At 28.2% G+C, this 22505-nt stretch overlaps 1 long non-coding RNA gene and 1 pseudogene across 1 annotated transcript; both read right to left on the bottom strand.

Moving 5' to 3' along the window:
- Nucleotides 1–13053: 13053 nt before the first annotated feature.
- Nucleotides 13054–13981, bottom strand: LOC136086485 (uncharacterized). Its single transcript, XR_010641363.1, has 2 exons — nt 13907–13981; nt 13054–13425 (listed from the first exon to the last, which is right to left on the bottom strand). It is a non-coding gene; the product is annotated as an uncharacterized LOC136086485 (long non-coding RNA).
- Nucleotides 13982–21868: 7887 nt separating this feature from the next.
- On the bottom strand, nt 21869–22066 carry LOC136086658 (small nucleolar RNA U3; annotated as a pseudogene).
- Between the last annotated feature and the right edge of the window lie 439 nt (nt 22067–22505).

The following is a 22505-nucleotide window of genomic DNA, read 5'->3' as shown; positions in this document are numbered from 1 at the left end:
CCCTCAAAAAACATGGAGTGTTATTAGTGACTTAATTGGGAAAAATAAAATTGAAAAAAATAACTTACCGAAAAAACTTATTATTGAGGGAAAAATGATTTATCATAAAGAAGTTATTATTGAGAAATTAAACAATTTCTTTCTTGATGTTGGCTTAAACCTAGCAGCGAAAATTCCAGTTGGTCAAAAAAAATTTGATTCATATCTTCCAACAACTGATTTAATTATGGAAGAACCGATTTTAACCAAATGTGAACTACATACTGCTTTTAATAGTCTGAAAAAAAATAAAAGTGCAGGTATAGATCAAATTAATGTTAATGTAATTAAATCTGTTTTTGATATTATCGAACCCTCATTATTCCATATTTTTAATCTCTCCCTTAAATCAGGTCATATTCCAGATAAACTAAAAATTGCAAAAATAACACCTATTTTCAAATCTGGCGATGAGACCAATATTTCAAACTACAAATCAATCTCAGTCTTACCCTGCTTTTCTAAACTAATTGAACGCATTATGTACAACAGACTTTATAAATATCTATCTAAAAATAAGATTTTATATAAAAATCAATACGGTTTTAAAAAAAATCATTCTACTAACCATGCAATAATTGAATTGGTTAAGCATATATCAAATGGATTTAATAGTGATTGCTATACAATAGGGGTTTTTATTGATTTATCCAAAGCTTTCGACACAGTAAATCATGAAATTCTTTTGAAAAAATTAGAAAACTATGGTGTTAAAAATCAAAGTTTACTTTGGTTTAAATCATACTTAACTAATAGAAAGCAATTTGTACTTAAAGAAACAAAAGACTCAAAAAACAACTTAATAACTTGTGGAGTACCCCAAGGTTCTATTTTGGGACCATTATTGTTCTTACTTTATATAAATGACTTATATTTATCATCAAAAGTATTAAATACTATCTTATTTGCAGATGACACTAATTAGTTTTATTCTCACAAAGATATTACTGTTCTTTTTAAAATATTTAACGAAGAATTAGATAAGATCAACGAGTGGTTTATAAGTAACCGACTATCATTAAATGTAGAGAAAACAAAATTTATCCTATTCCATAAACCTAGTAAAGCCGAGAATATTCCTCTTAAACTACCCAATCTTTTAATCAAGTTATACCGAACAAAACCTTTTCTTAATAACGAGTCTTTAAAAAATTTATATTTTTCGTTTATACACAGTTATCTTTCATACTGTAACATTTCCTGGGGTAGCATTAATCACACTAAACTCAAAAAAATTTATAGTAAACAAAAACATGTTTGCAGGATAGTATTTGGGGCAAATAGAAAAACACAATGCGAACCTCTCTTACGTCAGCTTGGAGCTTTAAATATTTATAAGCTTAATATTCATCAAGTAATGTTATTTATGTTTAAAGCAAAACTTGGGTTTTCTTCAGTAACATTTCAATCCTACTTTAATGAAATCTCCCATAAATATCCAACCAAATTTTCAGTGAATAACTTTGTGGTTCCCATAAACCTTCTTAAATTAAGTTCGTACCAAATTCAATATCGGGGACCTTTAGTTTGGAAAAAATTTCTTCAATCTTTAGTAAAAAACAAAACTTCGTTTTAAATTGCACTTTGCAAAGTTTTAAGGATGATTCAAACGGTATTTACTGAACATGGAATTCGATATATTAGATTTCAAATACCTTTTTTGAAAACAATTTAAAGGTTTGGACTGAATCGCTTGAAAATAAATTAAATCTTTATCACTCTCTTTAGCTTTTATAAAAATGGTTTCTAACCATTAGTATAAAAGATAACGAAAATAAAATTGTCTTTTTCGTTCATATTTTTGATGATATTAAATAATCAGCCCAAATACTTATGTTTACATAAATTGCTTTTTTTTTTTTTTTTAATTAAACAACGCAATTTTTTTTTGTGTGTTTTTATAACTGTCTTTTTGTCTTTTATCATTTATTGTGCATGTAAATTTTTGTGCGACGGGGCTCGGTGATAAGACAACCTGTCTTCTTCTTGCTCCGGCCAGGATTTTTCTTTTATTGTAATTTCTTTTTTGTAATATTTATCAACGGCAAAATAAATAAATAATAAATATATATATATATATATATATATATATATATATATATATATATATATATATATATATATATATATATATATATATATATATATATATATATATATATGTTAATAACTTTATAAGCTATTTTGATTTTTTATTTATACCAAGACTCTGCGAGGGATAATTTTTGATCTTTTTTATTTTGTTTATTTGTGAAAGGTAGCGTATACGGACGATCCCTTTATGCAAAATTCTTTTTTTGCGTGTTTGCACAAAATTATTTTTTTGCGAAATCTATTTTTTAATTTAAACAACAATTATGAAAAAACTAGGATACACAACAATCTAAAAATAAACTTTAGACCATTCTAATCACATTAGAAAAAAGTTTTACAAAATATTGAGATTTACTTTGCGCTCAAAGCCAAATAATTTAGGAACAATTTACGGCATTATTCGGGGTATTTTGCCACTTGAGCACAAGATAAATGCCAATATTTTGAATTTTTTTTTGTAATCATGTTTCTTTGTATTTGTCCCAAATTTGGCTTCTTGTGCATTCGGATTTTGAAAATTTGATTTTTTTGAACACCCCAATTAATAGATACTAAAAATTTACGATAATAATCGCTCGGTAACGTAAGTGAAATACATAGTATCAAAAAAACCAGTTTATTTTCCTCCACTTTTGGTTGTCTAGTTAGGTATCACTCCACTTTTGGTTGTCTAGTTATTTGTGTGCTTTTTTTACAATCAGGAAATTTTGCGACTATTCTCAGAGACAACCTGCAGGAGGAGTTGAAGCTGATCTTCATCTTTTGTTTTGAGCTTGTTATTTTTTTGAATAAGACCCACACTTCTTTCTGCACCATCATCAAGTTTTAGTTTTTGAAAGAACTGCTTTATGTTTATGGTCACAAAGTCAGCCAAGCACTTGTTTTTACAGTCTTCCCTCTGTGGACGTTTAGATGGCTCTTCATATCCAACTTTGCTGAGTGAAACCACCATTTGTCTCTTCATATCATCTGACACTTCGTAGTCGAAGATAGCCGAGGCTACTAACTCCTCAGAGAGGTACCACAGATGACCAGAAAACTTGTTTAATGCTGTAGTAGCGATTTTCTTGTCTGGATAACCATATAAAATCTAGAGAAGTCCCAGATCATTTTTTGGTGATGATGCAGGAAATGATCCTTCCATCCAAAACTTCAAGTAAACTTTAACAGTAAAAGCACACATTGCAAAAAGCCGTTGCTCTTCTTGTCTTGATAGTTTAAACTGGCTGCGGAACATCCATATCTTTAATGAGTAAATAACTTTAGCCATCCATCTTTCTATGTACATAGCTACAAGGGCCTGAAAATGAATTCCTCTGGAGGCAAAATTACCAAGTAAAATTATTGAAATCTCCAGAGGGTCTCTATAATCATCTTTAAGTTGCTTTTGATTTTTAAGTGCACTTTGAGCCCAGTCTAAGATATCAGCTTTCTGATCTCCTATAAGTTGAAACACTTCTTCATTATCTACATTTGTCTGAAAGTGGGACTTGTCATTGCTCTCACATTGGGCCTGGAATCTCTTGAATAGCAATATGCCTGGGTCTTGACCTGCTGCCATGAAAACTGAAAATACTGCTCATCTTACCACCTCCAAGATGTGATGACGACATGCAAAATACAATAGGTCCTTCTCAAGTTTCGATTCAATGAGAATGCATGCCCCGTTTTTTCGTCTTGTCATAGAGGCCATTGTTTCAAATGACATACCAATAGCATTTTCAGTCAAGCCCCATTCCTCTAAAGCAGTAACAACATCATTTGCTTGAGATTTGATGTCAAATCTTGTATCAGTTTACCATCCCAGTGAACTACCAATGGAACATCTGTTTTGAACTCAGCTTTAAGTTTGTCAGCAATCTTGGCACTGTGCTTTATGTGCTCTCTGTATATTGAGGATATATTTACATTAAGTGTCTGTACATCTTTTCCAAGGGCTCCAGATGTTTCTGTCAACACAAACACTGCATTCCTTGCGGAAACTTCTGACCAATCTAAGGCCATTGCGAGTGCAGCAGGGACTATGTTTCCTACTGCCATTCTTGGCTTCTTTGGATTTAGAGATATAGAATCCTCATATATTTCATCACTAATACTTCTGTCAGATATTACCATTTGGACGAAGACAGAGAGTAAGTATGCCTCTTCTTTATTTTTCTTTTTTCAAGGCGTGTTTCTTTATCTGCAAGGATTTTATCAATTGATCTCATAACTCCTATTCTCCCATGCTCCCTTTGTGCAAGGAGAAAATTACGGTCTTCTTGATTTCTAATCAGTAAAAGCATTTGCACCTTTCTTATATTTAGGTATTTTAATAATTATCACAGTTTTTTTTTTTTTAATGTTTTCAAAGTACAACGGCATTAACTGAGTGAACTGTGATTAAAGTTGAAAAAAGTGTCAGATTTGAGTGCATAATCGAGAAAAATTCTTAGAGAATTTTTTATTTTTTGTATTAGGTTTTTGAATTTTTAGTAACCAATATGCATTAAAATAGTATGATTTTTAAAATTTTTTATTTTTTTGTTGTGAAAATAACCATTAAAAGTAGCTATTGTGGCGTTACAGATCATAATAGTCGTTGCATTACAGAGCAATTTAGTGTTAAATTACTAATGAATAATTCCAAAAAAGTTCTTTAATTTTTTTAAATAAACTTTAGGATTAAATTAAACAGTTTTATATTTATGAAACGTATTTTTCATTTGATCAATAACCATTGCCTTGACCCTTACAAATGTCTTCTTAAAACGTCGCATGGGGTTGCGCAATTTATCCTAAAGGCTTAAATAACCAAATAAAGTTTAATAATTAAAAAATTTATTATAAAAATGCTAACTTTTCTAAAAATATTACTAACTTAATATAAAAAATCATATATAAGTTTTATTTGCATTAAAGAATCTGACTTTACACGCGTACGCTTGCAAATGTGTAAATTTGTTTACAAGCTCAAACAACTAAAAAGTATCCAATAATTCAAAAAAGGTTAAATTTATGATTTCTACGTTTTGTTGTATAATAAATTCACTCGATTTCTAAAGAATAAAAAGGTATTACACTTTGAAACATTGCCTTCGGATAGCAACTTATGACTATTGAGTGTATCCAACTTTTCTGCATTTTCCGGCATAATATTAGTTATTTATTAGTAGCATAATATAAAGGTATTCAAAACCTTTCCTTTAAAGAATTTACAATCTTTGCGTACCAAAAAAATGAAGCATACGTTTCTTTTAATTTCGAGTAAATTCAAAAGTTGATTCCGTATCTTTTTCAATGAGTGTTGCGCGTATTTGTTATTCATTAAACGTATTATTCATTTTGCGCATATTTATTATTCATTATAGCCTTTTAAAACACGAAGTATCAACTTTTTTGTTGTTTCTATTTATCATTTTCTTTTGCATTATAAGTGCAGTACATACTTCTATTTTATTAGGGATCGTCCGTAAATTACGTCATACTAGAGGGACTAAAACGGTCAAAAATTGAGTGACGTAGTTTATGGCCAACCTTTTATAACATAATAATTTTGGTCTCGAAAAATAAAGTTAATGCGCTTAAACTGCTTAATTTTAGCTTTCATGGTTATGCTTTAAAATGACGAGCTTATTAGAATAAGTCATTTTGAAGCATAACTAATACGATAATTTTAAATACATAAAAACCAATAATTTTGAAGCACAGCCAAGACAACCACTTCTTTACGGTTGTACTTCAACAATATTTTTGGTGACATCAATGTTATTGTTTCGCATGGCTAAGATTTTAAAATTGTCAGTTCATTCGCGCATATCACGACACGAATTTAAAAAATAAATATATAGGATATGATTATTTATCAACCGTATTTACAATTAGGTTTGAGAATTTCTTTAACTCAATTAATCTCCATTACCGAGGTGACACATTAGAGAATTTATAGATTTGGAAAATCTTATGCGTATTTTTACAACAAAAGTGTTAGATATATACTCCGACAATCCGGAAGATAATTTTTAAGCTTCTAAACTATAAAAATTAGTCATTATTAGAATCAAAAAATTTTCTAAATTGTATATATCAAATACGTTTTTAAAATATTTATACATACATATATATATATATATATATATATATATATATATATATATATATATATATATATATATATATATATATATATATATATATATATATATATATAAAGTTATATACAATATATATCAAATTATATACAATATAAATTTAAAGTTATATATATGTTCTTATTTATTACAAGTACATTTTAAAACGTTGAAATTAATGTTGATTATAAAATACCTTCGATGGTGAAAATTACATTTTTTATCTGAAGAGTTATGGGTGAAATCGTAAGAGTTTTATAACGTATTAAAATTAATGTTTGTGTTACCTATAAAATTTAAAATGTAATTTTAATTATTAAGTTTGAAATAAACCAATCAAGTTATATATAAATTTGCTTTTTCTGTAAATATTCAACATTTAAACGTAGTTTTGCAAGATTTGCAATGGGTAAACCTCGTGGGGCCCTTACGGGATACTTGTCGGGCAAACCCATTTGGGCCCCAGAGGAAAACCGCGGCCAAGATCCGGCGGGTTCCCGATGGGTTTCCCCATGAGGGTCCCAGTTGCAAACCCAAATGGGTTCCTTACGGTTTTAAAATACGGGATTTGACTGGGATCCATACGGGATACCCGGTGGGCAAACCCATATGGGCCCCATATGGAAACCGTGGCCAAGATCCGGCGGGATACCGTTGGTCTTCCCATACGGGTCCTAGTTGACAACCCGTATTGCCCCCTCACGGTACCCATATGTCAATGTTGGCTGGGTGGTGATATTTCTTTTTCTAATAGTACATTATCTTCTTTAGTGGCTTCATTAACTTTAGAATTAATTAAAAGAATTTGCTGGGAATCGTTATCATTTTTTTTATTTTTGTATAGATTTTTATAGAACTCTCTGAATTCATATAACATGTCTTTAGATGTATTTTTTGTTTCTCCGTTTTTGGCGTTTATTTCTAAAACGTATTGTTTTGCTAGTTTTTTTTTCTCCAAACCGAAGAATAATTTTGTACATTTCTCTCCCTCTAATCGCCATTGAATTTTTGCGCTTATAGCCGCCCCTTCGGCTCTTACTTTTTCCATTAATTCTAATTTTGTTTTAACGTCTTTATATAAAATTTTCATATTTTTGTTGAAGTGCATTTTCTTGGATGCATTTTTTAGAAGTTTTTATAGTTTATAACCTTTTTTATTTTTATTTTTATTTGTTTTCTTTTTCTTCTCCGGCTTCCCACCATTCTTTTGTGTTTGTAAAATTTTCTGTTTGTTGTCTCCACTTTTCCCAGGTCGTTTCTATTAGAACTTTGTATTCTTTGTTTTGAAGGAGCGCGTTGCTTAATATCCACGTTCCTTTTCCGAAAGTTATTTTGTTATTTGTTATTTATATAATTTTAGCATTATAATGATCTGTTAATATTGTAGATTCAAAGTAGGTTTTTATATTTTGTCAACATATCTTACTTATATAGAAACGATTGAGTTTTAAGTGAGAAACTTCATTAGCGGACGCAAAGGATAACTGTTTTTAATTGAAAGGGTTCCATTAAAATCTCCTCCCATCATAATAATAAAACTGTTGAGTTCTTTATTATATTTGCGAAATATATTTGCTAATTCGATATATAATTTTTTCCTTAGGGAATGCGTGTTTCCGCCTGAGGGAGCATATATATTTATAATTAAATAGTTTACGTTTTTTATTTTTATTGCTATATAATTAAAATTTCCATGTGTTTTATTTCCTGAAAAATTACGTACTCGTGACGTGTTGCATAGAATTGCAGTCTACGGGTTTTAGAATTCCCAGGAGAGAAAAAAATGTCTCCATTACATTAATTTGCTAGTAAATTTATTTTCTCACTATCTAAATGGGTTTCTTGTATTAAAAAGAAATCGTGGTTTTTGTTTTTAAAAGAATTTATAATTGTTTTACTCTACTTAAATTACTCAAACCATTAACGTTTGACGTAAAAAAACTTATTTTCTCCATTTTTATTCGTTCAAATAAACATTGTTGTTTTTTTTTTTTTTTAATATTTCTTTTAAATCTCAGGAAAAAAATGTAGCGTTAATTTTTTGTATTTCTTTCCTAAATCAAAGTAAAGCTTTCGATTGGAGCACATAGGCGGATAATATATAGTGTTAAAAATGGTCAACATTATATAGACTATAAATAAAATAAAATGTAATAACAAACTTAGAAAATAATAAAAAATGCACATACCACCGTATTTTCTGTGTAGATAAAATTACTTTTTGCCATTTTTGGTTTTGTTTTTTTCGGGGTCTTTTTTCTTTCAGTGTCATTTTATCTTTTTCTGGTGTTTGAGGTTGCGTTTGTTTCTTATCGATCGTTTCGTTTCCTTGATCGAATCTTCCGCTCGAGTCTTCCTTTATTTCGTCGCCATACTGTGTCTTGTTGTTGCACCGGTTGGTGTCTTCTTCATTTTCGTATTCTTCTTCTCTGTCAATGATTGCGCTTGTTTCTTGTTCTTGATCTATTGTTTTGTTTATTTGTACTTTTATGATTTTTTCGATTATTTATTGTTGTTTTTTTTTTGTTTAAAATCTGTCTGGTATTTCTTCTGTTGTTGTTTCAGAGTGTTGTTTTTGTTGTGCTTGTTCTTTTCCTTTTTGAATCTGTTTCGCGTTCTTGTTGTCTTTTAGTTTCCATTGGGATAGTCGTTGGGATGGTTGTTGTGATGGGCTGGTTTATTTGAGTTTTTTTAGTTTTGCACCTTTTTTCTCGGGATATGGGTTGAGCCACATGTTCGGCAGAGGAATTCTTTTCCGGCAATATTAAGAGTTATCCTTTATCCTTTATTTATTCAGCAAAATTAAGAGTTATCTGTTTATTTCGATTTCGTGTGGCAATTCTTTAACTGCTTTCGTAAGATTAACTACAAAGAGTCTTCGTCCGTCCTCTATGGTTCTGTCAAAATCATATGTTGCATGTTTGATTGAGTTTATATTTTTAATGTGTGGTTTTAATTGTTCCGATAGTTCTTCATCTGTAATAATCAGATCGCATTTAATTGTTATTAGGAAGTAAAAATCTTCTCTTTTTCTAAAATACATCGGTTTTTAAGACTCGGTCAACTCGAGTCCCAAACGAGCTATGGTGTTGGCATCGTTTATATTTCTAAATACGACTATCGAGTATCCGTCTCTAGGGTAGGTCAGATTCTCAATTTTTCCGTTTCCAATTTTTTCGGCAATTCGTTCTAAAATTTCTTGAGCATTTTCGTTCTAAAATTTCTATTCGTTCTAAATTTTCTTGAGCATTTTCAGTTATGTATCTTGGATTACTAACTTTAGAAAAATCAATTCTCGTCTTGAATTCAACAATTCTTTCGGATCTGTCCGTATAAAGCTTAGTTGCATGAGCATATTAAATCGCCATAACAAAATAATATAACTTAAAAATCTTCGTACTTAAAGCAGTCTTTCACTTACATTCGCATTCGATAACTTTTAAAGATCTGAACAACCTTAAAAACGCATACTACAAAAATGATCCTAATAAGTACGGTCTTAACTCTAACAAGAAAATTTGGAAAAAGGTTGAAAAAAACGAAGTCTGTAGACAAAAATACGAAGTCTGTGGACGCAAGAATAATTTTAGTAAGTTCAGCCTAAAAGATTAAAGCCATTTTCTCAAAATTTCCATTCTGTTTTATTTGTGGCTTTATAATAACAACTTTACCTCCGCCTTCCATTCATAAGATTACATACCTAATCTTATGAATGCATTCCATTAATGAGATACATACATTTAAAAGCTTCATATGATTATGAAAGTGCTTCTTAAAACTCTACATTATACATTTTTCTGAATTATTAAAAAAAAGTAAAGAGAAGAAAAATATTTAAAAAAATTCATAACAACATAAATATTAATGACACAAAAAAACAGAAGAGTTTTACTAACTATTGACGCGATTTCCAGCTGTTTAATATTTAATATATCATTTTTTAATATGCTTGATATATAATATATCAGGAGCTTGACTTGAAACGAGAAGGAATAAAAGTTGTTATTTTTGCCGTAATCCAGGAGGTAACGTAAGAGGCACATTTATAAGCTGAGAGAGAAAACACATCAGCCCAAAGACAGTCACGTCAAAAATCAAGAAAAGAATCCCAATCAGGTTTAGGAAAGCAGTTAAAGGTGTAATGATCGGGTGAGTCAAAAAACATTCACGAGAAGAAAGATTTATAGAGATCGCGATCTCTATAAATCTTTATTTTTATAAACCCTTATCTTTATAAAACTTTACCTTTATAAATCTTTATCTTTGAAAATCTTTACCTTTATAAATCTTAGAGACCATGCAATGATCAATGCATGGTCTCTAAACATAATTGCCTAAGTAAGAAAAAGGAGAAACTGAAATCAAGCTATAATCAAGGGTATGACATGAATCAAGAAGTGAAGTGCTTAAATACATATAAATATCTATCTATCTATCTATCTATCTATATATCTATATATATATATATATATATATATATATATATATATATATATATATATATATATATATATATATATATATGTACATATATATATATATATATATATATATATATATATATATATATATATATATATATATATATATATATATATATTTTAATTGAAAAGGTTCAATTTCTTCTCAATTCTGTGTTTTATAAATAATTTTAGTATTTAATCTTAATTAATAACAAAACAAAAAAAAAAGGTTGTTAAAAACCTTTTTTTTTTAATTTTTTTTTATTGCAAGTTATACTTTGTACAAATTTATATTATTCTTTATATACTTATTTATTTAATATTTATTTCTAAGAATTTGTTATTTTACTTTTTATTGATTAATTATTATTTTAAAAGAAATTTTTTTTTAATTTTTAAACTTTTTTTAAAAAAAAAAAAAAAAAAATCTTTATGACCCTGTAACTTTTTGTTTTTGTTTTATCTTTTAAAAATAAAGTTTTATTTTATATATATTGGTAACATTTATATACTCTATATGAAATTATTTATTTTTTACGGAATCAATCTCGGGGCTTGGCGATAAGACAAATTGTGTCTTCTTCTTGATGCAGTCATCTGTATATTGGAAACATTGCTTGTATTTATATTTTTATACGGCAAAAAAATGGAGAGAAAAAAAAAAAAAGATTAGGGTTGTCAGGAAAACAAACCGAGTAAGAAAATGAAATGCAGAGGTTATACGCTTATACAGTTATATATATTACCCGTCTTATGCACTGCTGCTTTACAAGTAAGCAGGGCGGGGAGCAGGTAGTACTGGTTTAACATGATATCAGTAGCAGGTTCATCGTGATGGTCATGAACCTGATCTGATCCAAGTATATACCCAGCAAGCATTCATGTTAGGAATTTGCAATAGACCTATATAGGCATTTGAAGCTTTTCATTAGAGTTTTATTTTAGGCGATTCATTGCTTACTAGACCGTTAGTGACATCGGCTTTAAGTTGCCAGCCAATAGCTTTTTAACATTTGATAAATTGGCTAGTCATATGCAGCCACTATGGAAGATTGCCACTAATGGTTTACTAAGTAGCCGGTAAGCAAAACTACAGTGAACCGTTAAACATACTTATATAGGTCCACTAGAATCCGGCCCCAGAATGTTTTCTGGGAAATAATTGTGTATATTATTCGCAGTAAACACTCTACTGTGGAACGAAAGTGGACCTATATAGGCAATTTTAAGTTGTCAACTGTAGATTTGCGTTTTTTAGGCAACGGCTAGGAAAAGCAAACTCGGACTTAGAACACCCCCAGCCTTGGGGGTGTTTCTTGGTTGACTAAATGCTAAAGATGGTGTCTTGATAAAGATATTTGTATTGGGCAGACGTTAAATGCATCTGCCTACTGTCTTGATGAAGGCCTTTTAGGCAAAGACTAAAGTAGTAAACGTGTTCTATTTGTTAACCAGCCTCGCCCCCCTTCTTTACCTATTAGACTGGCGTAGATATATTTATAATAAATTGTTTTCGGTTTAGGATGCCGAATGCTGGATCTTCTTGACTCAATACATGGGTATTGTAATGGGATACTTAGTACTATCTGTGCCTCAAGACAGGTTCTTTTACCAATTTCAAAAAATACTAAAGTATCAGAAACTATAAAACACAAAAAACCACCGTCATCACTGAATTCTCTAAATCTATCATTCAGAAATATTTACGATTTTCAAAGTAACATTTTTTAGTTGAGCCTTATCTCTTGTAAAGTTCACCAGACCTGTTTGCTCTTTGTGAGCCTAATTTGAGTTCAGCTTTCTCATCTTGTGATCTTAGTGTTGATGGTTATCTTCATTTAATTTGATTGACACTGAAATTAAATTATTTGCTAATAAAAAGTTAAATCCATCTGTTATAAATAATAGCCCTAATATAAGATATTATAAACTTCCATTTATAGGATTTTACTAAATCTAAAGTGAATAAAATCATTAAAAAATATTGTAAAGATGTCATAAATAATTTGATTTTCACTACGAACAAGTTACAAAACAGTTTATGTGTAAAAGATCCACTTCCTAAGCTGCTCAAATCCAATGTTGTTTACAAATATTCTTGTGCTGAATGTAATGCCAGTGATATTGGAGAAACCTCCAAACACTTAACAACAAGGATTCATGAGCATCTTACAAGTGACAAACAATCTAATGTTTGCAAGCATTTAATTTCGTCTTGTTAACTGTAAAAATTTAAGTCACTATAATTTTTTTTATCCATTTATTTAACCATAAAATCGAAAATTACAAATCTAATTATAATTTACAAACATAGGTTAATATACAAAAAAAGCGTAAAAAAGACAAACTTATATAAAAATATATATATACATACACTACTACATACAATGTTAAAGCCTATATTACGCATTAGATAGATTAGTTAAACAAAAGTAAATATCAAGATATAGAAAAAACAACAACAACTGACAGAGAAAAATGCAAAAAAATAAATACATTCAACATTTTTCATATACATATAAATACGCAACTTATAAACAATGTACAATATTAATTAAAATTGTTCTTTTTCTTTTCTTTCCATAAAATATTGGTGGTTGAAACAATTTTAGTTCTTTTAAAACTTTTTTCTTTTAACTTTGTTTTTATATAAACTGTCCAGGCTTTAGCTGCGCAATTGCCAATTTTTTTATATCTGGTAGTCAGTGGACTGATCAGCTCTTTGAAAAATCAAGTGTAGAATATAAAGAACTGTTAAATCAATTATTTCATCAGGTTAGGTTATCTTATGATTGTTAATTTTTATATCATGAATCATATAAATATGATATGCAAAATTTATACAGAAATTTAAATTCAATATAAAAAGTTTATTTTTATTTCAAAAAACAGTTTATTCCAAATAAGATTACAAAGAACAAAACTTACATTATTACACAAAATAGATATGTTTGTTTCTGTGGTAATAATAAAAACTAACAGAAAGCAACCTGTAATTAGGGTTATGGTCGGTCTGTTACATAACTAATTTATAGTGGTTGTTTTCCACAATTTAAAGTTGCGAAACCTTAACTAATACTCTTCTAGAAAAATGCCTTCAAATTGAAAAAATTAAACAGTCTGCAAAAATTAACATAAAAAGTATGAGGAGGTAAAATAATTTACCAATTATTTACATTATTTGAGTAATTTACCACTTACATAGGTCATATCAGTGTATAGCAGAACCATTTTCTTCGACATTCCTAAGTTCAACACAATACGTTTTTAGTTACTGACACGAAATAATGACACTTCATTATGCTTTAAATTGACGAAAAACTAAAACTAAATTCTTGTTATATGTTTTATAATATGAACTTTAATTAATTATTAAGATTAATATGAAGTTAACTTATATTATACAGGAATTATTATCTTTTTGGTATCCCCTTGATTCATTTTTCTTTAAAAAAGAAAATTGTCTTGAAAACGTTAAATGCACGCAAATAAATAAATTTATTATATATAACTAAACAATTGAGTACAAATACGTTTCAAACAAAACAAATTTAATTTACAATCAAACATGTGTATAACAAATTTAAAAAATATGTAAACTTTGATCTTTTTATATTGCATTAATGCGTCATATAACAAACCTAAAATAGATATTGTAACAGATAATTTTTTACCTAAATAATAAAATGTAAGACAATGATTTACATATATAGGAGTTTTTTCTTTCTTTCCTCAAAAGTGTTGCAAATGCAAACTAAGCTAATTAATTAGTTAAGCACGTTAATAAAATTTAAGTAACTCGGTATTTGACAAATGCGCAAACTAGAATATTTTCAAGTTTTTAAAGGTTTTTAGTTTGTTTTAAGTTATGAGCCCCTGTTTACAAAGATCCCCTAAGATACGTACAACAAATTATTAGGTATAAAATAGAGAAAAAATAAAAAAAATTCGAACTAATTGCATATATTTATATCATTTTAACTAACAAAATTTTACAATAAAAGGAAATCAGTCTATTTTTTTATAATTGCATAAATGCGGTAGTGGTGTAGTGGTAAAGCGCTCGCTTCATAATCGAGAGGTTTCAAGTTCGATCCCCACCACGTCCCTGGTAGTACCGCGCTCAACTAGTTTCTCCGCGCAGCGACCTTGTTCGTCAAGGTTCGTGTTTCGGAGCTATAGAGTTGAGAGAGGGTTATAAACCACTATTAAGTAGCCTCCTCATTTGTAGTGGCCTTCTCGGCCTTGCTTTTTTTTCTTCTTTTTAATTTTTTATTTTATTTATAATCCTTTATTCTTGTTTATACACTTAGTTTGTAAAATTTTATTATTAAAATGTTTTTTGTTTTGATTTTTCTTCATAAAACTTTTTTTTTTACTTTACGCCGTTAAACAAACACTTCCATTTGCGAAGTCATCGCGCAGCGAAATAATTGTTTTTTAAATTTTAGATACTGCTCCAAACAAAATCATATTGAAAATTAAAGAAGCATTCCATATTAAATGGAAAAACCCATCTTTAAATAAACAAACTGTTCATTAAAGTATAAATTTGCAAATCTAGTTTGTTTCATTTACTTATTATTTTTTATGCTATTTAGGGTATTATATTTGTATTATAATTTTTATTGTAACAGTTTGTAACAGTTCTATTTGTCTGTTAATAATTCTCTGTAATATCTAGAAAATTTGATTTGATATTTATATCCAGAGTTTTAAATTGTAATTTTATCTTTTGAAAATGTAGTATGATAACAACGAAACATGTCAAGATTAAATAATATCGTGTTTTTCTTAAAAGAATGTTCACATTTATTACTATTACGTTGCTCAAGAGATATATATATATACTTATATATACTTATATATACATACATATATATATATATATATATATATATATATATATATATATATATATATATATATATATATATATATATATATATATATATATTTAAACATTTTTTTAAATGAATTTTACAAAATAGAGTGGTCAATGTTCTTAAAAGAACAGAGCAATTATAAATAACAAATTTTTGTCATTTAACACTGTGTTTCATCAATAAAGACTCATCAGAAAGGAATGATCAAACTAATAAAACTTCAATTTATACTTAAAATTAAATAATAGGAAGTCGCAAATGTTTTAAACTACAGTAAATTTTCACACATTTGTGGAATTTGCTGACACTATTATAAAATGAATTCTTTGGAAATGATTACTTATGTTTTTTTTTTGTTTTTTTATATTTTAAAAGGGGGATTTAATGCAACTATTATTGAAGCTCATTTATTAATATAGTTTTTTAGGAGAAACTTATTTGTGTGCTTACATTTAAAAATTAAATCTGATTTTTTGTTTACTAAGCATTCTTGGTTTGCATGAGTAATTATTTCAAAGATTTCTTGTAGGCATAGTATGCATTTTTTGGAAATATTGTTATACGTAGGGAAGTTATGACGGAAATTTGTGAATTTGTTGGACTATATATTTTAGATTTATTAAGTAAAATAATCAATATAAAAGATTTAGGCCTTTATCGCGACGATGGTTTATTAATAATGCGTAAAAAATTTTGTCCACAGCTCGATAAAATTAGAAAAGATATTGTAAAAGTTTTACAAATATTTTCAAATCGAAATAAACATAAATTTAAAAATTGTGAATTTTCTTGATGTCACATTTAATTTTTCTGAAAAACTCGTATAAGCCTTTCAAAAAAGCAAACGATGAATTATTGTATATTAATATTAACTTAAATCAACCACCTCAAATTCTAAGACAAATCTCGATTTCGATTAACAACAGGCTAAACCAAAACATCTTTAATGAAAATGTATTCAATTTCACTAAATGAATATTTGAAGATGCCCTTAATAAAAGTGGTTTTGAAAATTTTGAACTAAAATTTGACCCTGAAAAAAAGAATGCAAAAAAGCGAAATAGAACTAGAAATGTAATTTGATTCAACCCCCCCATATAGCAAAAATGTTTCCTCTAACATAGGGAAAGTGTTTTTAAAATTGGTCGATAAGAATTTCCCGCCCTCTAATAAATTACATAAAAGTTTTAATCAAAATACAGTTAAAGTAATCTACAGTTGCACAAAAAATATGGTAAGAATTATAAAAGGTCACAATAATGCTTTTTTTAAACAAACAAAAAAACAAAAAAATGAAAAAGCTACAGAAAAGTGTAATTGTAAACAAAAAAACAATTGTCCAACGAGTGGAAGTTGTTTATCTAAAAGTGTGGTATATAAATGTGTTGTTTTCTCTAAAAATTAAAAGTATTCAAAAGACACCATGCTGTCAAAGTATATATGGAAATTAAAAGGTAAAAATATTGATGATTTTATACTGAATTGGTCCATCCTTAAAACAGCGCCTGCTTATAACAATATTTCCAAAAAATGCATACCATGCTTACAAGAAAAATTTGAAATAATTACACATGCAAACCAAGAATGCTTATTAAACAAAAAATTCGAATTAATTTCTAAATGTAGGCACGAAAATAAGTTTCTCCTAAAAAACTATACAAACTATAGTTGAGCTCAAATAATAGTTACATTAAATTCCCCTTATGAAAAATTTGAACAGACATTGAACAGACGCGTTTTCTCACAGTTAAATATTTTTTTAATTCGATAAATAAAAATTGATATGTCTAAATCAGAAGAGTTAGTTTCGATTGCTATGATGAGAGAGCTACTAAATATTCAAAAAGAAACAATTTTTTCTTTTTTTCATGAAGCATTATCGAACATAAATGAGAGGTTTGATAACTTTCAATCTAGTTTTAAAGAAGTTCGGCGAGAACTCGACGAAATGAAATCTGGATTAAATTTTGTTGGCGATGTATTCAACGATATAGCTAGAGCAGTTGAGGAAAAAATTAATAAAGTTCACGACGATTTATCAAATGTACGAAAAATGCAGGGTAAAATATCTTCTGACAATATTGAGTTAAAATTAAAAAGCGTTGATATTGAAGACCGTAACAGAAGAAACAATTTAAGAATTGACGGGATCGTTAAAAATAACGACGAAAAGAATTGGGAAATCACAAAAAAAAAGGTAAAGCAACTATTTAAAGATTATCTTGGTATTGAAAAAGATATTATAATTAATCGGGCTCATCGAGTGGGAGTAGCTAATGATAAACGAGAGCGAACAATTGTCTTGAAGCTCCGGGATTACGAGGACAAAAAAACAATTTTGGAAAGAGCAACAAAATTAAAAGGAACTAATATCTTTCTAAACGAAGATTTTAGTTTTACCACGCGAAAAATTCGAAAGGAACTTTTTGATCAGGCGAAGATACGTCGTTAAAATGGCTATTTTGCAAAAGTTGTTTACAACAAACTTATTGTTCACGAATTTCGAAAAAACACCCGCAACACAGATGTTATTCCGACATGCGTAAACGAGTAAGCGTTTTGAGAATTTTAGTTTTTAATTATATTAAATATTTTTTAAATTATACATTTTAAAAAAATGGCAGCGCTTTTTCCACAGAAATTAGATTTTAACAATTTAAATTTAGACTTTTTTGAGGACAACTTTATAAATATCCTATCCGAAGAAAATATAAGTATTTTTCACGAAACTCAAATGAACTTAATTAACACACCGTATATTGATCCTTTTGAATTTAAAGTAATAGTAGATGATGGCTCATTTTCTGTATTACACATAAACATTAGAAGCATGCAGCAAAATTTTGATAAACTTAAAGAATTTTTAACTATTTTAAACTACACGTTCGACATCATATCTATTTCAGAGACTTGGCATGATACAGAAAGTTCTCTTGAATTAAATTTTAATTATATATTACCATTTTACAAACTAATAAGTCAATCAAGAGGAAATGGGAAAAAGGAGGAGGATTAGGAATTTATGTCTTCGAAAAGTATGCTTTCAAGATAAAAAATATACTATGCTTTTCAAATGATAATTATGAAAGCCTTTTCATTGAAATTATTAATAAAAAATACCGAAACATTTTAGTTGGATGTATTTATCGTCCACCGAGTGGAAAAATAAAAAATTTCGAAACTTTAATCAAAAATACGATTATGAAAATAAATAAAGAAAATAAGACATTATATATAACTGGTGACATAAATCTTGATGCTCTTTCTAACGCAAAGTTTCCAAAAATAAAATCTTTTTTTGATATGCTTTTTAAATTTAATGTCTTGTCAACTATTAATAAACCAACGCGAGTAACAAAAATCTCTGCAACAGCAATAGACAATATTTTTATCAATAATTATTTAGAAACGACATTTGAAACCGGTATTTTTGACAGATGTTAGCGATCATTTCCCGATATTCATAAAAATAAAAAACTTTAAATCTATGTCTGATTGTCATTCAAAAATTATACATTTAAAAAAACGAAAATTGAGTAACACTAATAACTTTAAAATTGAGTAACACTAATAAGTTAACAAGTAGACTAAAACAAGAAACATGGAAAAACGTATATAAATGTAAAGATACTAATGAAGCTTACAATGCCTTTTTAAGTACATTTTTGGAGTACTTTAATGAAACCTGTCCAAAAAGGATAATAACAACTAAGTCAAAAGCAATTGCTAATCCGTGGATGGATAAATCGTTATTAAAGTGCTCAAAAAAAAAGCAAAAACTTTACAATAAATTTTCGAAAAATAGAAACAATGATAATGAAAAAAATTACAAAAAATATAAATTTTTTTACCAAGATCTCATTAAAAATGCAAAAAAAAAAAAGTATTACAGTAATCAAATTAACAACTGCAAATTTGATAGCAAAAAAACATGGTCCATCATTAATCTCATAATGGGAAGAGAAAACTAAATTCACCTTCTCTTCCTAAACGAATTGTTATTGAAAATAACGATATATTTTGTCAAAAACTAATTTCAGAAGAATTTAATAAATATTTTACAAATATTGGTCCAAATCTTGTAAATAAAATTGTACCAACATCTGTATCATTTAAATCTTAAAACCACGAATAACGTTACCATGCTTGATTATGAATTAGGCTATGAAGAATTAGAGGCAGCCTTTGCCTCCTTAAAAAAAAAAGGCTCCAGGATTTGATGAGATATCTAGTGATATAGTTATTGCAAACAAACACAGTCTTAATAGACCCCTGATTCATATACTTAAGCTCTCATTAAATTCTGGGATATTTCCGGATGTACTTAAATTGGCAAAAGTAAATGTAATGATCATTCTGACATTACAAACTACAGGCCTATATCAATACTTTCTGTATTTTCAAAACTCTTCGAACGTGTAGTTTATAATAGAATCTATGATTACTTCATTAAAAACAATTTTTTTTACCCAAATCGGTTTGGCTTTCAAAAAAATCTCTCTACAGAGCATGCAATCATTGAAATAGTAAATCAAATAACTAATGGTTTTGAAAATAATAAATTTACTTTAGGAGTGTTTCTTGATTTATCAAAAGCATTCGATACAGTGGACCATTGCATTCTCTTAGATAAATTAAGGCATTACGGAATAATAAATAAAACTTATTATTGGATTAAAAGCTATCTTACAAACAGAAAACAATATGTAAATAATGTCCAATCTGGAGTATTAAATGTCATATGTGGAGTTCCGCAAGGATCGATTCTTGGTCCACTTCTTTTTCTAATATATATAAATGACTTTTGTAAAGCATCTTTAAAAATGAACTCGATCATGTTTGCAGATGACACAAACTATATGCAGACATGAATATTGAGCTGTGTAAAGTAAACAACTGGTTTAAGGCAAACAAACTCTCACTTAACGCTGAGAAAACAAAGTATATACTATTTCACAAAAAACACAAGAAGAAAATCTTCCTCTCAAGTTGCCTAACCTATCTCTAAATGATATACTAGTAAATAAGCAATCCAATATAAGATTCTTAGGAACCATTGTTGATGAAAAATTATCCTGGCTTCCACATATAATATATATCCAGTCAAAAATCACCAAAATAATAGGTTTGATGTATCGAGTTCGCTCCTACGTCAATAAAAATAGTCTTAAATTAATCTACTTTGGGCTAATTTATAGCTTCATCAGCTATGCAAACATTTCTTGGGCAAGTACTCACGCGGCAAAGATTAAAAAAATTTATAGTCTACAAAAACATGCCTGCAGAGTCATTTACTCAAAAAATAGGCGTGAACACGCTCAGCCCTTAATGAAAGATATGAAAATGATGAATGTGTTAGAAATAAATATCTACCAGCATTTAATTTTCATGTATCGTTATAATCACAATATCTCTCCTATAAGCTTTAGTAACAAGTTTAAAATAAATAAAAATGATAGCTATAATATTAGAGCGAATATGTCCAACACATATAAACTGCCTCAGATAATAAACAAATATTCAGAGTACAGCATTCTATATCGAGGTCCAAAAGTATGGAATACTTTTCAAAAAGGATTCAAAGGTACTGTAAATTCGTTAAGTTCATTCGAGTTTTTAACAAAACAAGAAATTTTTAAAATATAAGAAACGTTTTTGGTTAATGATACTTTGAATAATTTCTCATAAATCTGTTTTTGTTTTATTTCTACTTTTGTTGGTTGCTTATCAAATTTTTTAGCGAATTACGCGTTTTATTACGATATTTTATTGAAATTTTATTACGCATTTTGTAACATATTACGATATGTTTTTGAAATCTTGTTATAGGGGCTCTATGAAAAGATTGCGATAACGTACTGTCATCCTCATCTTCTTTGAGCCCCTATCTGTTTTACATATTTTATTTATTGAAATTTTATATTACGAAGTTGTAAAATCTTATATTATATCAGAACAAAGAAAGAAAAAAAAAAAAAAAAAAAAAAAAAAAAAAAAAAGGATTGCTTAAATAATGTTTGCTCGGTGGATATTATTTTTTATTATATTCTTCCTGAAGTTTGAATTACGAAAAATGATAATTTTTTAACAATGTTAGGTTTTTCTTCTATAATTATATCTTTATAAATCATTTGTATTAAAAAACGTATACTCTACCGAAGAATATGTTATTGTTGCCTAATCAACCCCCTTCTCAAACGCATTAATTTAATGCATATAAAAAGAAATTCAAACGCGTAAATAAAAACACGCATTAACGTATAAATAAAACGCATAAACAATTTAGGTGTTGAAGACCCCTCTTTCAGCCTTTGAAAATGGACAGACAACCATCTATAACTCTTAGAAATTTTGTAATCTCTAAAAGTTCACTTTCGCGCTCAGGCGCTGCCACTACAGCTCATCATCATGGTTGGTGGGTTGTCTTTTTAGAATTACAATGACAAGACGCACACTATTGATATATTGTGATTTTTACGGTCAGCCAGCGAATGGCCTAACTAACATCCCTTTTTAAAAGGTTAAAAGTGTAAATATCGTAATAAAAAATAACCGGTAACATGCTCTTTATTTAACCAAAGATAAAATTTGGTTAGCTGAATATAAAATATTTACATCCGTTATAAATAAGAGAAAAAACAAGTAAAAAAGAAAAATTGACATAAAAACCAAAATGCAAATAACAAAAATCGAAAAAATTAACCATAATAATTTTTTATATCAACAACCAAGTTAAGATTCTCGCTAATTTTTAAAATACTTCTAATCTCATTTCTGTGTTTGTCTTGTCAGTTTTATACTTCGATTAATAGAAGTTCGTTTTTTAATATACATACTATCTAATGATATACATTTTTAAATAAGAATTTGACAGTAAACATTTTCTTTTCAAAATATGATTTCATTTTTTCTTT

The sequence above is a fragment of the Hydra vulgaris genome, chromosome 10, assembly GCF_038396675.1.
Source record: "Hydra vulgaris chromosome 10, alternate assembly HydraT2T_AEP".
Taxonomy (NCBI): domain Eukaryota; kingdom Metazoa; phylum Cnidaria; class Hydrozoa; order Anthoathecata; family Hydridae; genus Hydra; species Hydra vulgaris.
Note: the sequence above shows the minus strand (reverse complement) of the source record. Positions and strands in the feature narration are given on the sequence as shown.